This window comes from Clytia hemisphaerica, unplaced genomic scaffold (assembly GCF_902728285.1).
Source record: "Clytia hemisphaerica strain Z4C2 unplaced genomic scaffold, Clytia hemisphaerica genome assembly, whole genome shotgun sequence".
Lineage (NCBI taxonomy): Eukaryota > Metazoa > Cnidaria > Hydrozoa > Leptothecata > Clytiidae > Clytia > Clytia hemisphaerica.
The window spans coordinates 310,174-328,091 of record NW_027103749.1 but is presented as its reverse complement, the minus strand read 5'-3'; the positions used below and the strand labels follow the sequence as shown (position 1 = coordinate 328,091).

Below are 17,918 nucleotides of genomic sequence, written 5' to 3'. Positions count from 1 at the left end.
CCCTCATCTTCCCATAAAAAATGACCAATCACTATGATTGCCATAATAACTTCATAAAAATAAAATGTCACCGAGAAAAAATTTCATTCCCCTGAAAGATCTATCCATCATAAGGAAAAAAGTTTTCCTTGTGAATTCAATAGGATGAATCACGGGGATTCATACCTGAAATAAATAATTTTTGGATGAATTATTTATGTCACTATGTGCTAAATGTTATCCTATTTGTATTATTTATAAATGTTGAATGAATTTTATATTAATTTTATTTAAACGTTAGCTAATTCGAGGACTTATTTTTGTGGACCCCTGAAAATTTGAATAATTCAAATTGAGTTTCGTAAACTTGATTTCTATCATACTTATTTCCGACAGATAATCTTATACGCCGGATGTATTCAAACATGGAAAAGTTTGCACGCGCCTTAGCATACCGAAAGAAGTTTTGTTTTAGTAAATTCCCTCTACCAATACAATCAGATCTCAAGAATAAATTATAAGAATATCGCGAACACTCTAATTTTAAACATTAGTTAAGAAAAAATGTCTTTAAAAACATTATTTAACATATCTCCTGATTCGTTTACACAGCATTGCGTTGCGTAAAAAATTCAAAAAAATTGAGACATTCTATTGTTAATTTTGCTTTGTCAGCAAAAGAAGCACGCCTCCTTTTTAGCACCAAAGGGTTCCATGATTCTGAGAGTCCCCGGCCTAAATGCGTTTACCAACTACCAGCAAATGACGAATATTTTTTCCCCACGAAAATTTTGTCCCGACGAATTTTTCCTTCCCCAGATAAGGTACCTAAATCACACCTTTGAAAAAAGTAGCCAAAAATTTGGAGGTTTTTTAAAGACCTTGAGCTTATTTCATTTTTGATAGGTTATCCTTTATAGAATATTTCTAAACTAAGATCAACTAAGACTAAGTTTACAAATCAGGGAAAATGCTCTCAGTCCAGTAAAACTCGGGACTTAAATTAATCAGAGTTTCAATAGACCGAGATTAGAACCTTTGAATGCCGACATATATTTCCGTTTTAAATAGTAAATCTTTTAACAATCGAAAAAGAAAGTAGAGAGTCCATATAGATCTTGGTGAGTCAGCACTTTCAAAGGGGCGGACGGAAAATTCAGATAAAGCCGAGTTGGGATGCTACACTAAACCCCACTTTTTTTTGCAACTTGAGGATGGTATGTGGAGCGTCTCAAATTAGTCATAGCAAATTTTTTATCAAAAGATTTCTAGTTCTTGAGTTATGACAAAATAACCAAACCTGTCCATTTTGTCAAAAAAAATTTCGTGGGGACAGCGTGAAAATATACAAAACAGCGTGGTGGAAAGGTTAAAGCAAACTTTAACAATCGATCTAGCGTAGGCTTAAATAGCCGGTTGGAGTACACAAACTACACATCAATAATTCGTCTCAAAATCATGCAAACTATGGTTCAAACTAAAATAGAATATTAATCAAAAACTCAAAAATCAAAGCCTTTCAGAATGGAATTTGTTTATAAAAACCAAGAAATGGCCGGCCAAGAATGTAAAGCTTACAAACGAAAATTATCAGAGATATCACAAAATTGGCAAAGCGCTAGAATAGTTTTTCAGTCTTCAAAAATCTACTGTTGTTTCTAGCCTCTTCTTATAAAAAGAAAATATATAAATATCCAGAGACAAGTCCAGACATTTATTTCATTTTTTTAAAGATTTTTCAATAAAACCATAGAATCCTTTTGAAGGGTACAGTAAAAACTCATGAAATTTGAATTAATGTTGACGACCTTTGGTCTGAGTGAATGTCTCGTATTTAACATGTTCTACCAAGCCACAAAAACATATGTTTTTGGTCACAGGTTCTATTCCTTTATTATTTACAAATCTGTCAAAACCACATTTTCGAATTACTTCATCTTATAAAGCCTATACTGAAATTTTATGAGTAATAAACGTTTTTTTATAATAACAAATTTAAGAACATAAAGGCTTCGATAGCCGAAATATTAAGAACAAGTTAAGAACAAGTTAAGAACAAGTTAAGGCTTCAAAACACTCAATTTCTTAGGAGATCGCGAAAAATACTCACGAAATGGTGAAAATAAGACCTAAAATTCTTAAGAACATTTCTAGGCTTAAAACTCAAAACGTTAAAGCTTAAAATATTTTGGATGTTTTTATAAAAAACATTTAAGAAGAATTCCAAAGTTTGAAGTTCGAATGTCTCCGATATTCAACAGATGTGTTTTGTTTGAATTTGCAAATTCTGTCAGCCAAAGTTAAAAATAACCAAAATGATCCTGCCGGTACTTCACATGCTTGATAAAGATTGGCTTTCCTTTCCCAGTGAATTTCAGTAATGTTCCAACTATGTGAACAGAAGTCTATTTTCGTGCCTCCTGGGGGTGGGCCAAACACCATCCGCCCTCGTCAAACTTGGTTTTCTGGCGTTAAGGGACTTTAGATAAAGCCTTATATTGCCATGAATTTATTGTAACTTTAAGCTTTAAGTAAGCTTAAATAACAGAAGTAACAAAATTAGCTATCTGTAAAATGTACAAGTTTAAAGAAATCTGAAATACAAGAGAATTTTCATCACAACAAAGTTTTTTAATGATGATGGTACTCTGTTGAGGCCGAAACGTTTAGAAATAATAAATTTCAAAAATGAACCAAAAGCAGCTTCTGTTATTTAATCTTTTACTGAAGATGCATGGAAGGATTGATTTATTTAAGTTTTTTTTCATGTCTTCCAAACTTTCATGACGTCTTCATTATTTGAAAGAGATTCAATTTTAAGACATATATGTTGATTTCCTAACAAACTATAAATTTGAATATTTTTACAATGGCTTTCAAATTTAGGATGTAGATTAATAATGACACACCATGTTAAAAAAATTAATGATGACAATTTTGGCACACTGTACTCTCTTGGAACCTGAAAATTTGGCAATCTGATTCAAAATCGTAAGTGAAAAAATGACTTTCACAAGCAGCAGCCAACCCTAATTTGTCCTTTAGTGGGCCCCTTTAGATAAGAACAGCAGCTCTTACCAAACTAGCAAGTTTTTAATAAATATAAAAACGCTGAACTAGCCCAAAATTATAAAAGAATTGAAAATTTGTGTTATTGACATCATTAGCTTTTTTCTTGGTAAACCACTAAGTATTTATTCAAATTTCCAAAATGTGTCTAAAATGTGTCTTGGCATTAAACATGAGATTAGTCCATTTTCAGTCTAAAAAAACAAAATAGCTCATTTCATTACTGGAAAAATGCCAAATACTGAATAAGACTTTTTGAATATCAAAGATTTGGTGAACTATCAGCTAGTTTGAAATGCAGGTCGCAGCCCAACAGGTCACAGGTCATACAAACTACAGACTCGAAAATTGTAAAGTACCTGTAACATATATTTCATAATATGTTCATGAAAATATTATACAAAATATGCTATTATGACAAATCTTCAATCCCAAGAATTGACAAAATGACACTTTAATTAAATTTTAAATTAAATTTCACTTTAAGTAAATGATGACAATGTCACAAGATATGACTTACACCAGTTTACGTTTTTATGCTCAATAGGATGCTGATAGTGCAAGTGGATATAGATTGCAAGGTTTCGCAAGACTAGTAAGTACTTCAAGAGAAATCTTTTAGAGATATGAAAATGGTGACGGTCTTTTCATGAAATACACGCTTTTTTTATAAACTTTTGGATGTTCTTAATTTTTTTAGTTTTCCTATAAAAAATGTTAACATGTTCTTATTTTCACCATTTTTCGAGCATTTTTGCCCATTTTCCTAAGAAATTGGGTGTTTTAGAGTCTGTAAAGCCTTAAAATGTTCTAACTTGTTCTTAACAATTTGGCCATCAAAGCCTTATGTTCTTATATAGTCTGTTCTTATAAAAAAGGTGTAGACAAAGCAGGGGATAAAGATATTGAAATATTTACTCTTTTGCAGACATTCTAATTCGCGTCGGCATTCGGCTATTGCCGACGCAAATGCCAATGTAAATTTGGCTATTGCCAACGTAAAAGTGCTTACTGTACTATAGAACCCAAAATTTTTTACCGACGCAAATAAATCTGAATTAGAATCGCTGCAATTTGTTACTTTCTCCCTTAATTCTTGTTACCATACCCAAGGTTATGCAGGAGATATAATAAGATGTGTTTGGGAAATGGCAACATGAAATGTTTAAAAGGTGATAGATTAATTTTTTATCTAAAAACAAGTTTACTTTATATTTGAGAAATTGGTACTAAAAAAAAATTTTTTTATCTACACATTTGATACGAAACGGGGGTATAATCGGGACAAGAACACAGGCAGTAGGGAAAAAATTTTATAACGACATTTTGAATTATTTTATATACGTAGACAATAACTGGGAGAGATCCATTTTGTGAGAAGCCTCCTTCTGTGTGCCTCCTAACACATCAAAAATCTTACCTTGGAGTGACAATTTGAGTTGCGAAGTACGTTAGCGATTTAGAAATCGATCGATCTGAATATAGAAGAAGAGATAAGTTCTATAGATATAGAATAGAGCCTGACTGAAAGTTCATAGGCAAGCGATAGCTATGAGACATGTACCTTCTTTTATTAGCCTAAACTAAATCTCACCTAGAGGGGGGAGGGAAGTCGATAATATATGTAAAAAGGAGGAGGGCCGTGAAGTTGATTGAAATAAAGTTGGAAGTTGGATGGGGTTGGATGCCAGGCTAGGAAACAGAAATACCAAGACAAAGACCAACCCAGAAGGACCTACGATGGATGAACCCTCTGAAGGAAAAGGAGAGAAAAAGAAACCACTCACTGGGACGCAGTAACAACAAATAAAGACGTCGGCACCACGCCAAACTCGGCTGCAACAGCCGGTAGCCTGTGACGGTGCTGTTTTTGTCAACATAGTATTTAACAGCCAAAAACCCTGGACAGATGGCCAGATGGATTGGTTTCGTGACAGTCGGCCACACAATGTTCCAGCGTCCATCAACTGGAAACAGCATCAACTTGGGGCAAGATCGCTCCATGTCCATTGATATCTAAAAAGACAATGAAAAATATATTACTGCCAGAAACACTACATTCTCCGTACATTCACAACGATTGTTCGAAAGGAATCTACCAATCAAATGCCACCAATTACCAGCTACACGTAATACCGAACAACACAACAAAAATGAAATGTTTTTCAGAAAAACGAATAACTTTCCCACGGGACATTCTCTGTACATTCACAACGATTGGTCAAAAGGAATCCACCAATCAAATGCCACCAATTACCAGCTACACGCAATGCCGAACAACACAACAAAAATGAAATGTTTTTCAAAAAAAGCGAAGAGCTTTCCCACGGGAGAAACAACAGTCGTTACCATGGTTTTAACCCTTACTTTCAACCAGCCATCTCCATGGGGATGATATGGTTTATGTTATGTGGAATGGAAAATGTCCACCCTACTCCCCTATTACACTTCATATTACGTAGGTCATAAGATATGTATGTTCTTACAAAAAAATGATTATTTAAACAGTTAACCTTATATGCAGATGCAGATTATATGAATAGTATTTATCATTAGAGTTTAGATTGGGCTCTTCCAGAAAAAATCCGTTCATGGGGGGTGGAGGATATATTATTTTTTTCATGAATTACCCCTGGACATTTTGAATTTTAACCCCCTGGACACGGTTATACCCCTGGACAAACATCAAATCAACCCCGTGGACACAAAAAAATTACCCCTGGACATTGGAATTTACCCCCTGGACATTGCAATTTTTTGGTATTTTTTCAATACCCCTGGACAATTCATCCTCCACCCCCCATGAACGGATTTTTTCTGGAAGAGCCCATTACTTAATGTTTATTTTCATAGTGTTTTTAGGATTATTGTATATAGAATTTGCTTTTGTACTGGTTCAGACGGTAACGCCCTCTGGTCATCCCAGGTATTTATTTTGAATTGTATAAGGGAAAAACCGCTCCCAACCTGTTTAACAGGGCGGGGAAGGGTGTACAGAGGCGATTATATAGCCTCTGTACTACTCCTCGGGTAACTTAATGCATGTACCAAATTATTCAAAATCTGCTTTTCGTTTTCGCCTTCAACTCCAGCCCTTAAACTATAACAAATTATACATTTTTGGACTTATAAAAAAGGTGTATACAAAGCAGGGCTTCAGCGTATTTATTTATTTATTAAAGGATTTACAGTCCAGGCACACTAGGGCCTCTAAACCGGTCTATCTACATAATAATTACAAAAGTGATCTTGAATCGTAACGTAACGGGTGCCTGAGTCAGTTCTTCTTTAAATGCTTTGATTGACTTAGCATTAACAACATTTTTTGGGAGCTGGTTCTACGCCGATATGCATCGATAATAAAATGATTTTGTTTGCACACCCCTTGATCCATCATCTGAGAAATTAGGGATCAATTCGTAATCATGTTTACGATGGGGACGAGTTCGGCGAGAAAAATTTTTGACGATGGTATTTTTGTCATAGAAGTGAAGGTGTTTGTATATTTGAACCATGTCGCCAAATTGTCTCCTAAATTCAAGAGATGGTAAGTCCAGTTTTCGCAGGCGCTGCTCGTATGTTAAATTTCGTAGACGACGTACCATTCTTGTTGCACGCCTTTGAACCCCTTCAAGTAGGTTGACGTGCTTACGCAATCTAGGTGACCATACAGATTGAGCATATTCCAAATGAGGTCGAACAAAAGTGGTATACAGTGTGTAAAGTGTCCTGGGACATAATTCCTCGAAGCCTCTTCTGATCACACCGAGAATTGAGTTTGCTTTCTTGACCTGTTTCGATATGTGCTCTTCAAAGGTAATATCGGAGTCGATCAGCACACCTAGATCCTTTTCAAGGGAAACGTGTTCAAGCTGGTTTCCATCTAACGAGTATGGGTGTGCATGGATGATGTTCTCGAACTTCCCGAGAGTTAGTACATGGCATTTATCTGGATGGAATTTTAAAAGCCATTTTCTCGACCAATTTCCAGTTCATTGATGTCCTGTTGGATTGTCAAAGAATCCTCGATTGAGTTGATCTCTTTGACTATCTTCGTATCATCGGCAAATAGGAAAATAGATGAGATGACGTTGTCCGGGAGGTCATTGATATAGATAACAAAGAGAAGTGGTCCAAGGACACTTCCTTGAGGAATACCACTTACAACGGAGTTTGTACTTGATCGAGCTTGATCGACCTTTACGAGTTGCTTTCTGTCTGTCAAGAAAGACTCTATCCATCGTATTTGAATATAGAATGCTGGATTTTTTTCTCAGCATAATTAGAGTTTTTTTAAGAAAACCTAATTATGACGTCATTATTCATGACGTCATAATTTAAAAAAGTTGAATATCTCAAGAACTAATGTTCGAAACGTTATGAAATTTGGTCCAATGATAGAACTCATCAAGAGGAGGAGAAATGTTTTTAAAAAAATTAAAAATTAGCTGATCTCAGCATTTTATTGCAAAAATTCGAATTTCTGCAATTTTTGCTGACATCATTAATTTTTGGAAATACTTTAAATTTTTTTTGAATCATCTCAATGTGCTCTATCACTGGTCCAAATTTCATAAAGTTTCGATTTATATTTCTTGAGATATTCAACTTTTTGTATTTATGACGTCATCAATTATGACGTCATAAGCAGGTTTTCTTAAAATATCTCTAAAATTATACTAAGAAAAAATTTAAGTAACACCGAGTCCGATATTCTACATCCAATTACGCTCCCAAAAATACATAATTTGTTATGGTTTATGAACTGGAACTGGGGGCGAAAAATTAATGCAATTTTGATACATGCATTAAGTTACCCGAGGCCCAGAAACCACCTTTTACGCCAGTAACGCCCTCGTTACGGCTAAATGAACTTGAAAGTGTTTTGCTTTGCTCAGGTCACCTGATCTGGGAGTCTAGTTTCGGACCTAACAGAGAACGGTGGTTTCTGATGGCGTAAGGTAAGAGTTTATTCGAATGTAAGATAGTATATAGCAGGCACAGAAATACTTACAATTTCCCCTTCTCTGTTTGATGTTTGGACTAGTCCTCCACCCGTTAATAGTGTGGTGGCCTGGGCCGGCATCACATTATTACAAAGCAATTGAAAGTGTACATGTTGGCATTTGCCAACATTGGCACAGCATGGGTTAATATATGATAAAGTCAATCTTTTGAAAAAAAGTTTATTCTAAATTTTGATTAGATTATCAAAAACTTATCATTTTTCGCTTATTCCTACTGAGGTCATCATTTTGTGAAAAATTTTATTTCAAAAGATCTACTTCAAACATTTTTGGCCTCCTCACTTTTTGAAATAAAATGTCACTTTTAAATACAGTTCCATGGTTGCTTGCATGGTTGCGGGCAAGCGCGATCCGAGCAACCCCTTGGGCAAGTCAGATTAAGCTCCAGCGAGTCAGCAGAGCCGGTTTGAGAAAGCCAGTGTGTTCTGGAGAGAGTCAGAGGGATAAATTGGGGAAAATTTCATAACCTTTTGATTAGTCATTTTTGAGATATTATCTTTATTGAGAAATTATATTTTTTTAAATGACCATGTTTAAGGCCCCTTAAAGTGCCAAATCTAAATCTTTTTTGGACACACCATAAGTTACTGAAGTTGTCTACCTTATCGGTCTCTATTAGCCGCAGCCCAACTTTACACAAAAATGGTAACCATACACATTTTTTTATTAGAACACCTAAAATTTGGCTGAGCCTAGACGTGCTTATTTTTTTAGCAATTTTCAGCCTAAAATGTTCTTAAATGCGTTCTTAATTTTTCAGACTACTCTAAATCGACAATATCATGCAAAATAAAGAGCACTTAAAATTGGTAAAGTTTGGACAATATTTTGACTCTCGGTTTTAGAAAATCCATCCCTAAGTTTGGTTAAGGGGTCACTCACAAATCAATTGACGTTTTAAAAGCTGACCCACCCACCCACACCCTAAAACGTCAAACACATGAAATCCCTTAAAATCGATGAAAAACTGCCTTCATTGTTGTTTCGTATAATGCTTTTAAAGAACGGATAATACTTGGGTATGGACTACAATAATACAATAATGACCGGTTAGTGAGGGCTGTACTGAGAAATATTGCCCGAGGTCAAGTAACGACCGAGCTTGCGGGCTTGTTGCGTTACCTGAGGGCAATATTTTCAGTACAGCCCGAGAAAACCGGTCATTATTGTATTTGTGAACCGTTTCCTTCAGCTTCGATTGATTTTTAGCGCTTAATCCAGGAAAACCATCTGGATTGGCTGATTGCTTGCTCTCTGGCTGGCTCTAGCAGTCTAGGTTACTCTGACTGGCTCTGGGTGATTCAGCTGGCCCTGGCTGATTCCAGCAAATAGTAAGACAAATTTTATTGGGCCTGCCCCTCTCTACTTTCCACATCACAGGCTTGGACCTTGCACCTGCCTGCCTTCCTCTGTGAGACTGATGACTGATTATTTAAGAAATTAATCAGTCAATTAATCAGTTTTTATTTGACGTCAATTAGATAAGACAGCCTCACCATCTCAAGCTTGCACGCCATCAAGATGTACCAATTACAAAGACCTGGATTGCTTTAACATGCAAAAAATGTAAAAGATCAGTTCATTATGAGTGCACACAGCTACCTTTGTATTAATTAAAAATATTCATGACATCCTATAATGATCATTACTTATGTTCAAACTGCGTCCGAATAAGGAAGAACCTAAGAAATAAAGTGGGAAAAAACACTCAACATATGATGCAAAATAAACTTAAAAGAACGATGACGTCATATAAGAACTGAACAACGAGGTGAACACCAACATAAAAAACCAAGGATTCCATTAAAAATGACCTCAAAAATTTTCTGGCAGGAAAACTACAAAAAATGGAGGAAAAGACAAGAAGCATGATAAAGGAGGAAATTAATGAAATAATGACGGAGCCATCAAAGAAAACATATGCTGAAATTACTAAAAAGCACAGAGAAGACTTAAGATATGCCGAAGAACAAAAACGGAAGGAACAAAGTGAAAAGAGAGACATAGATTCTAGAAAACTGAATATCATCGTTCACGGGTTTCTTGAATATTCCAGATAAGGAAGAAGAAAATGGAGTAAAATATGACATCATTCGGTCCCGAGAACTCCTGGAGGACATCAATGCTCGGAAACGTTCGGGAACAGAAAAACAAAGAATGTAGCCAGGCAGCTGAGGTCACATAAAAAAGTGCAGTAGCTACAAAGTTTGCGAGCAAACTTTAAACAGTTGTTTTCAATAGATATGACCTTTCTGAACACAAAATCATCAACCGGACAGTTTGAAAATATTTACCGGATACGTCCAAAAATGTTTTCATATTTGATGACGTCACAAGCAAAATGAAAATTTTTATGAAAAAAAGCATAGACATATTATATACCAATCGACGCGTTTTTTATGTAGATTAAGAAAAAGGTCAGTAACTGTCTGAAAATTGGATAATAAAAAGTTAAAAGCTTCCAAAGTTTTGATGACGTCATATTCACACTTTCTTTAGGATCGATTTTCACGAGTTAGGTTGAGAAATCATATATATACACTTAAAAGTCTTCTATATCGATTTTTGAGAGCTTTCGAATGGCAGTCTTAGATTTCAATTTTGATAAGTTTGATTTTTTGATTTTTTTTTCGTCTCGGACAGGTAAAATTGACGTTACGGAAATGGTTACCGACCATTTTCTTAATCTACGTTAAAAAACGCTTCGATCGGTATATTATATGTCTATGTTGATTCTGAAAAATTTTTCAGTCAGCCTATCAGGTCCTAAAATATTACTGGACACATCCGGTAATTAATTACAACAACTCCGGTTGATGGTTTCTAGATATTTAGGCTGTACATTTTCAATTAAAAGTGGTTTGGGATTGTTCGAACCCCGTCCAATTTTTTTGTGACCTCAGCTGCCTGTCTAATGGCAGTCCTCTTAAAGTCACCCTCCAAAGTCAGCATGACAAACAGTCACGGAAATCCTTGTATTTGCACAGGGTTTGACATGCTGCAAATGCAACGGGTCGAAAACGAAAGTGACGAAAAAACCCCGTGCAAATACACTCGATCACTGCGAACGTAATCGAATCACAATCGAACGGCTGATTCCTGGGTAATATTCAATTGTGTTCGATTGCGTTTGAGTAATGTTAGATTGTTTCGAATAATAGTTGACTATGTTCCATTGGTTCGATTACGATTATGTTCGATGAGTTTGATTGCGATTAAATTAAATTGGATCACTCTGTTAGAACCTTTCAGCGTGGGCGGTCGAGCGCTTATTAAGTATCATACGAAAGCGAATAAAATCTAAATCAATCGAACGTACTCAAACATAATCGAATACAATCGAACGTAATCGAAGCAATCACACGGCAAATCCTGGGTAATATTCGATTGCGATTGTGTTCAATTGAGTTCAATTGATTCGGCGTTCGATTCGTTTGATTGACACCATCTGGTAAAGAGAAAATGAATATAAAATGCCATTCGTCTTCGTTTTATGCCATTTTCATTTGAAAGTTGAGATTTGTTAATTTTCGTGCATTTTGCCTTACACGTTCTAGCTCGTTTGCACAGGGTCGGAAAAAATCATTGAAACCGTTGCAAATGCACACCCTGTGCAAATGCAAGGATTTCCGTGACTGACAAAGATCTTATCATGAAGAATTTACAGAAGAAATTGTTTTGGGCATTGGGCATTGGGCATTGGGCATCAACAGATGTATACGTCATACGTAAACATTAATGTGATGCTTTTATTCATCAATAGAGTGAGTGCTTAACCAACCAAAGTCAGAAGCCTGATATGATAGTTGACCTAGTGAAAAAATTATTGTTTCAATACTGACAGTTTCATGTCTTTATTCAAACAGTCAAACAATCCTGCCTCCTACTTCAACTATCATACATTAACAAATTAACCTACTTCATTTCATGGTAAATGTTGATCTTTGTGGAATTGAGTAAGCCTTGGAGAGCCTTCTTGGATTCTTGAGCTTTATAGATTTTAATTTTATAGAGAAAATAGTTGAATGTTTGAACAAATTACATAGCAAATTGCAAGCTTTGCAAACACGTGTTTTCGACGTTACAGTTTCCGCCATGTTTGCTTATACCGTATTACGGCTCTCTTTCCAAAAGTTTACTCATCCTTCAAATCAATCTGATTTGTTCGTTTCCAAAAAGAGTTGTGATACTTAACAGCGACCAATCAATGCTCAGATAAGAAACTTGAACGTTGAGCAAAGATTTGGAAAGATGGCCGTAAGTACGGTGCTTTAAAAAAAAAATTAATACCCTCTTTACACCAACAGCTTTAAAAGAAGCACTGTCTACACTGACATGAGCACGTTTTTTTTCGCGGGAAACATTCGAACGAAAAAATTGGAAAAACTTGTAAGCACACCTTGGCACACTTCTGTTCTGACTTCATTATTATTTCAATCATATCATTATATGTCAACCTGCAGATAGATACGTTTGGCGATGATGTTGTCTGGTTATGAGTCTTATTATTCTTCCAATAAGCCATCAAGTGCATGAAGATAGAAACTAATACTGAGAATAAATGGTGCCGAATGGTGAATGGGGAATAAAAATGTAGGTATAGTTCTATTGATTTATTGCTGAAATGCCTTCTTTTTATCAGTTAGCAGTTAGCTAGTTAGTCACACTAGGAAATCAGGCTTTCAGAAATAACAACATCAGTCATACAGGATGTATTTGCAACAACAAGGATGAGATTTACCCGAATCAAGTTCAAGATCCCAAGACACAATCAATTCAAACTTGCAATTCAAGAGATAGTGCTTCAATTTGTTAAGCCTTGATTGTACCCTAAAGTAAAAATAATTCATTCAAATGGGCCATTGTTTGAGGTCCAACAAAATTTCTGGTGCGCAGATCATCTAGGTGATCATCTCCAACAGCCAGCACGGATTCAGAAAACATAGATCTTGTGAAACCCAACTGATCCAAACAGTTCATGACATTGCTAAAGCAATTAATGACAAAGAACAAATTGATTCCATCTTGCTTGATTTTAGCAAGGCCTTTGACAAGGTTGGGCACAGGAAACTCATACTGAAATTGAAACATTACGGTATAAACGGTGACATTCTAAACTGGATATCAGACTTTCTCCATGATAGAACTCAATGTGTCGTTGTTCGAGGAACTTCATCTAAACATTCAGCAGTCATTTCAGGTGTCCCCCAAGGTACCGTTCTCGGCCCCCTCCTGTTTCTCGCCTATATCAATGATATGCCATTAGAAACGAATTCAAAACTTGCTTTATTCGCTGACGATTCTTACCTGTACCGGAAAATAATGTCATCCAAAGATGCAGAACAACTGCAAAATGATTTAAATAAACTCGTTCTTTGGGAGCAAAAATGGTCAATGGAATTTCATCCAGAAAAGTGCAAGCTGCTGAGGATAACAAACAAACGTAAGATCATCAACGCTGATTATCAAATCCATGGAAAAGAGATTGAGAAAGTTGATAAAGCGAAATACCTTGGTGTGACATTGCAAAAAGGTCTGTTGTGGAATACACATGTATCAAATATCTGTGCAAAAGCAAACAATACCAGGTTCTTCCTACAGCGAAATCTTGTCAAGAGTAACCCAGAAATGCGGCTTAAATGCTTTAAAATCTTCGTAAGACCAACATTAGAGTATGCATCAACTGTTTGGGACCCAGCTGGAAATGAAACTTTAAAAGCTAAAATTGAAATGGTTCAGAGAAAGAGTTTGCGCTGGATCTACAGCTCGTGGCAACAGACTGTAAGCCCAACAATGTTAAGAAGAAAAGCTGACCTTGAAACTCTAGACGAACGTAGATGCAGAGCTCGGGTAAAAATGCTACACGAAATATATCATTCAACAAAACAGGTAAATAGAGAAATGATACCAATAAAGCAAAGATGTGCTAATACAAAGTTTAACCCTATCCAAAGCAGGATAAAGATATACGCAAACTCTTTTACACCAAATACGGTGGGGCTCTGGAACAAATTACCAACAAAATTGACAAACATAAAAGACCTGGATGTTTTTAAGAAAGAAATGGATAAAATATCAATTAGCGATTTTTAATCCTATTAAAATATTCAAAATTTTAAACATTATCTTATTTATTTTTACCCACAATTGCGAATATAAACCTTTGTCAAGCTCTAACAAATTCACAAATCACTTCAGCTTTTCTCAACTTCTCGAGTTTACTTTCCTTCGACTAACTATCAATGCCAGATTACACCCTTTCCAATATACTGAGCCACGGAGGTAATGTTTTTAGATTAGAGGCTAATATTTTTATCTAGATCTTTATATGTACATAATAAATTGATTTTTACTATTTATTACTTATTATTTTATTATTTCTATATTTATATATTATAAATTTAGGCTACATTCTTAATATTTTTCATTTTATTAATCATATTTTTTGTTACATTGGCGAGAATAACTTTGTATAAAGTTTTTGCTAATCAAATAATAGAAATAGAAATAGAAAAGGTGCCATCAACTGCTCTAACTTGGGACTATCTGACAAAACATGGGACAGCAATTTGGCCACCATTTCACTGAACCTCCAAAGTCATTTGATTTGAGTTAATGAACGCAAATTAAAAAATACACAATTTCGAGAAGGCTTTTCAGTCCTAACTCACCACGGAAAAAATTTTGTACATTATATGTATAGGTTTTTAATAACTATAATGTCCTACATTATAAATAATGTCGCACATTATAAATAATGTCGCACATTACCGTAGCTTGGCTAATTTTGACACCCTTTTTATCAGCTGAAATTTATAGAAAGGTTGAAACTGTTTTTCTGAGAGGAATAATCCTTTTTCAATCAGTGATTTAAACTTTAATATTATTCCTTTCTCTAAAGAAGGGTGTCGGATTTAGACAAGGGATGTCGATATTAGACCAACTTACGGTCTTGAGGTACAATGTAGTACATTAAAAATTGTTCAAGGACCTTTCTACACTCAAATAAATAAAAGAAAGCCTCTTTTACATTTTACAGAATTAACCATTTCCCTTTTAAGTTGGTGCGCATCCATCCCAGATCATCTAAATAATTAGCTCCAACCCTGACCCTAACTGATAAGATCGAAATAATCAAAAATCAAAAATATCGAAAAGGTCAAAAAGCAAGAATAAAAAAGTCCACTTTTGGCCGTCCACAACCCCGACCAAAAAGTGAAAAATGTTTATCACGGGAATTAACTACATGTGGTCTAAAAGGATGACAAATTACGCATGCGTGTTATTAATGCAGAAGTCGTAAGACGCCATATCATTTATAATGTAGGACATTATAATTATTAAAAATTTACATATAATGTACAACATTATTTTCCCTGGTGAGTTTGTGTTGGGCTTTTAAATTAAAATATACAGTACAAAAAATCCGTAGTGGAACACACACGAATGTCTGGAACAAAGAAGACCAAATTAGTGGCAAAACGATGAGCGTTTGACATCACTTGCGCGGCAAGTTACACACTCGGCAAGTTACACACTCGGCAAGTTACACACTCGTTATTTGTTAATCCCATCGCGCGTTCTCTAATTCTCCAATCAGCGTTAGGTCATTTTGAATGAAAACAAAAAGTTAAAAAGGGCACTCTTTCAGTGAAAGTTATCGTGACATGTTATAACAGAAAGTATGATTGATAAACTTGGTGGAGTTATCAAAAAAAAATTTGTTGTCAAAGAGATTTAACAACATATGAAAATACAGGCCAGATATCAAACAGTCCCATGTTTGGACCAATCGTCCCAAGTTAGAGCAGTTGACGGTGGGTCTCTATCTTGCATAGATCTTTTTTTTTGGGAATTTGCTCTTCAAATTTGTTTTCAAGGTTGGCTGTTCAAATTTTTTCATCTATGACGCACCAAAATTTACAGACACCGGACACACAAAGTCTTAGTCTGTTGTCAGATGAGGATACTTTTTAACACTGGACAATCTCAAAAGTTGAAAAGTTCCCCTAGCTCTGAACCACCCCTAAAAGCCTAGTATGAATAAGGTTTAGGCGTCCATCTTGGTTCTTCAATTATACCCAATTTTTCATTGTCAACATAAATGTAAACAGGAGTATTGACAATTTTTCTTCAATATTTGCTCCCTCTTTTCAGTGAGAGAGAAAGACTCAAGATATACAACTTCATTTCCTGGGATACCTACCCCTAGTTACCAAGTTACTTCATGGTTCTAATTTCAAGGGGGAGTGGCAAAAAGGTCATTTTTGACCCAGTCTGTGAGTCATACCACCACCAGCTCATACCATTTTGTCTCCAAAGCTGCATAATCTTAACGATAAATAGAGATAAAAATTTAAGTGCTTGGAAATTATATTGGCTATCAGGCCATCCTTATGCTAGTATCATGTAATGTCCTACAAAAGGTCTATTTGATGTTGGTTCCAATCCCTCATTTGATTCAACCAATTAAAAAGAAAACTCTACCACAAAATACAATTAATTAAACATGATTATAAACATTTAATTTATATTGACGTTTTTATAAGCAAAAGAGTTGCTAAGGGTCCAGCCCCGAGAATGGCCAAAAAAATACCTAAAAAGAGCTATTTTCAGCATTATTTGGCAAATACCAATGGTATTTGAATACCAAATTTGGGTTATTTTGGACATGAAATGAGATAAAAAGCAAAGATTTTTGAAGTTGCTAGCATTTTTGGCTTAAAATCCATAAGCAACTTTTTATGCTTGAAATTCGGAAAATCCTTAGCAACTCCAGTCCTGAGCCGAATATTGGGCTTGCTTATAAAAAATGTGTAATGTCTTTTTGGGATTTGGAACTTGATTCAGCTAACACTCATTATTATTATTGCAAGCATATCCTGGAGATAAGTGATGCTGGTTTTCCTGAAACATAGAGATCCTAGTAAGACTATCTGTTGAAAGTTGCTGAAAATGAAGTTGCCAATTATAAATTGTGCATCCTTAACCCACTCTCCATAGGAGGTAAAGTTGTCATTCTGACATAATTGGACTTTGCCCCATTTTTAGAAGGAGTGCACTGCAATAGAGAGCACTCATTTCTTTCAGAGCCTTAGCGTGGATGGCAGCCAAGTCGCCATTAAAAGTGTCCCATAAGCAGGAAAACCTGGTTTAATACTTTGGATAATGCTATGTTTACCTCATTTATTTATTTCTACTTTTCAGGTCTTCAGAAATGAAAATGCCAACGTCAAAAAAGTTTTGGTGGTAAGTTTTATTTTTTTAGATATTTATCCACCCCACCATCCATTTTCTAGATGAGCTAATCACAATAACTTTTAGATATTATTACATCTCTACTGCCATCCAAAAATTTGGAAAAGCTTTATGCTACGAGCAAAAAGACGATAGAGAGGAAATATAAAAAATCTGGAATCTAAAAATTTTAATAATTTAAAAATCTGATTGAAAAAGACTGGATAGCTGTACAGTATGTAAAATATTGGAATTTTCACTGAATAATCATTCCAAAAGAATTTGAAAGTGTGGCGACAATCTATCCCTTTGAACCCCCTTGAGAGATTATGATTATATATTAATGGTTTACTTGTACATCTGGTATTTATTTACTTAATAACTTGCAGTTTGGTCTGCAGAATAAACTGTATTTGATTTCTCTAATCAATAGATTCTATCTAAAACCTTTTGAAATTTTAAGTAAATGATCATTTAAACAAAATTCTAGCCTTTTAAAAATGCTTTATACCCGTCGGGGAGGGGGGAGGTAACTTGTGTAAAAAGCGGTATGTGGATGTGCCGCTGGTTAGGGTACCTTTTTCACCTCCACGAGTCCCACGTAGG

General features: G+C 35.2%; 1 protein-coding gene across 2 annotated transcripts in view; it reads right to left on the bottom strand.

The window, feature by feature from the left end:
- LOC136805469 (voltage-gated potassium channel KCNC1-like) overlaps nucleotides 1-12,937 on the bottom strand; it is a 30,111-nt gene extending 17,174 nt beyond the window's left edge. The window contains exons 1-3 of one of the 2 annotated variants that reach the window (XM_067062043.1): nucleotides 12,817-12,937; nucleotides 4,836-5,064; nucleotides 4,469-4,523 (exon numbers count right to left, since the gene is read on the bottom strand). The gene's annotated coding sequence lies outside the window, so the exon portion shown is untranslated. Of the gene's footprint in view, nucleotides 1-4,468; nucleotides 4,524-4,835; nucleotides 5,065-11,994; nucleotides 12,161-12,816 lie in introns of those variants that run through there. The other variant, XM_067062042.1, reaches the window with a different exon arrangement.
- Nucleotides 12,938-17,918: the final 4,981 nt, after the last annotated feature.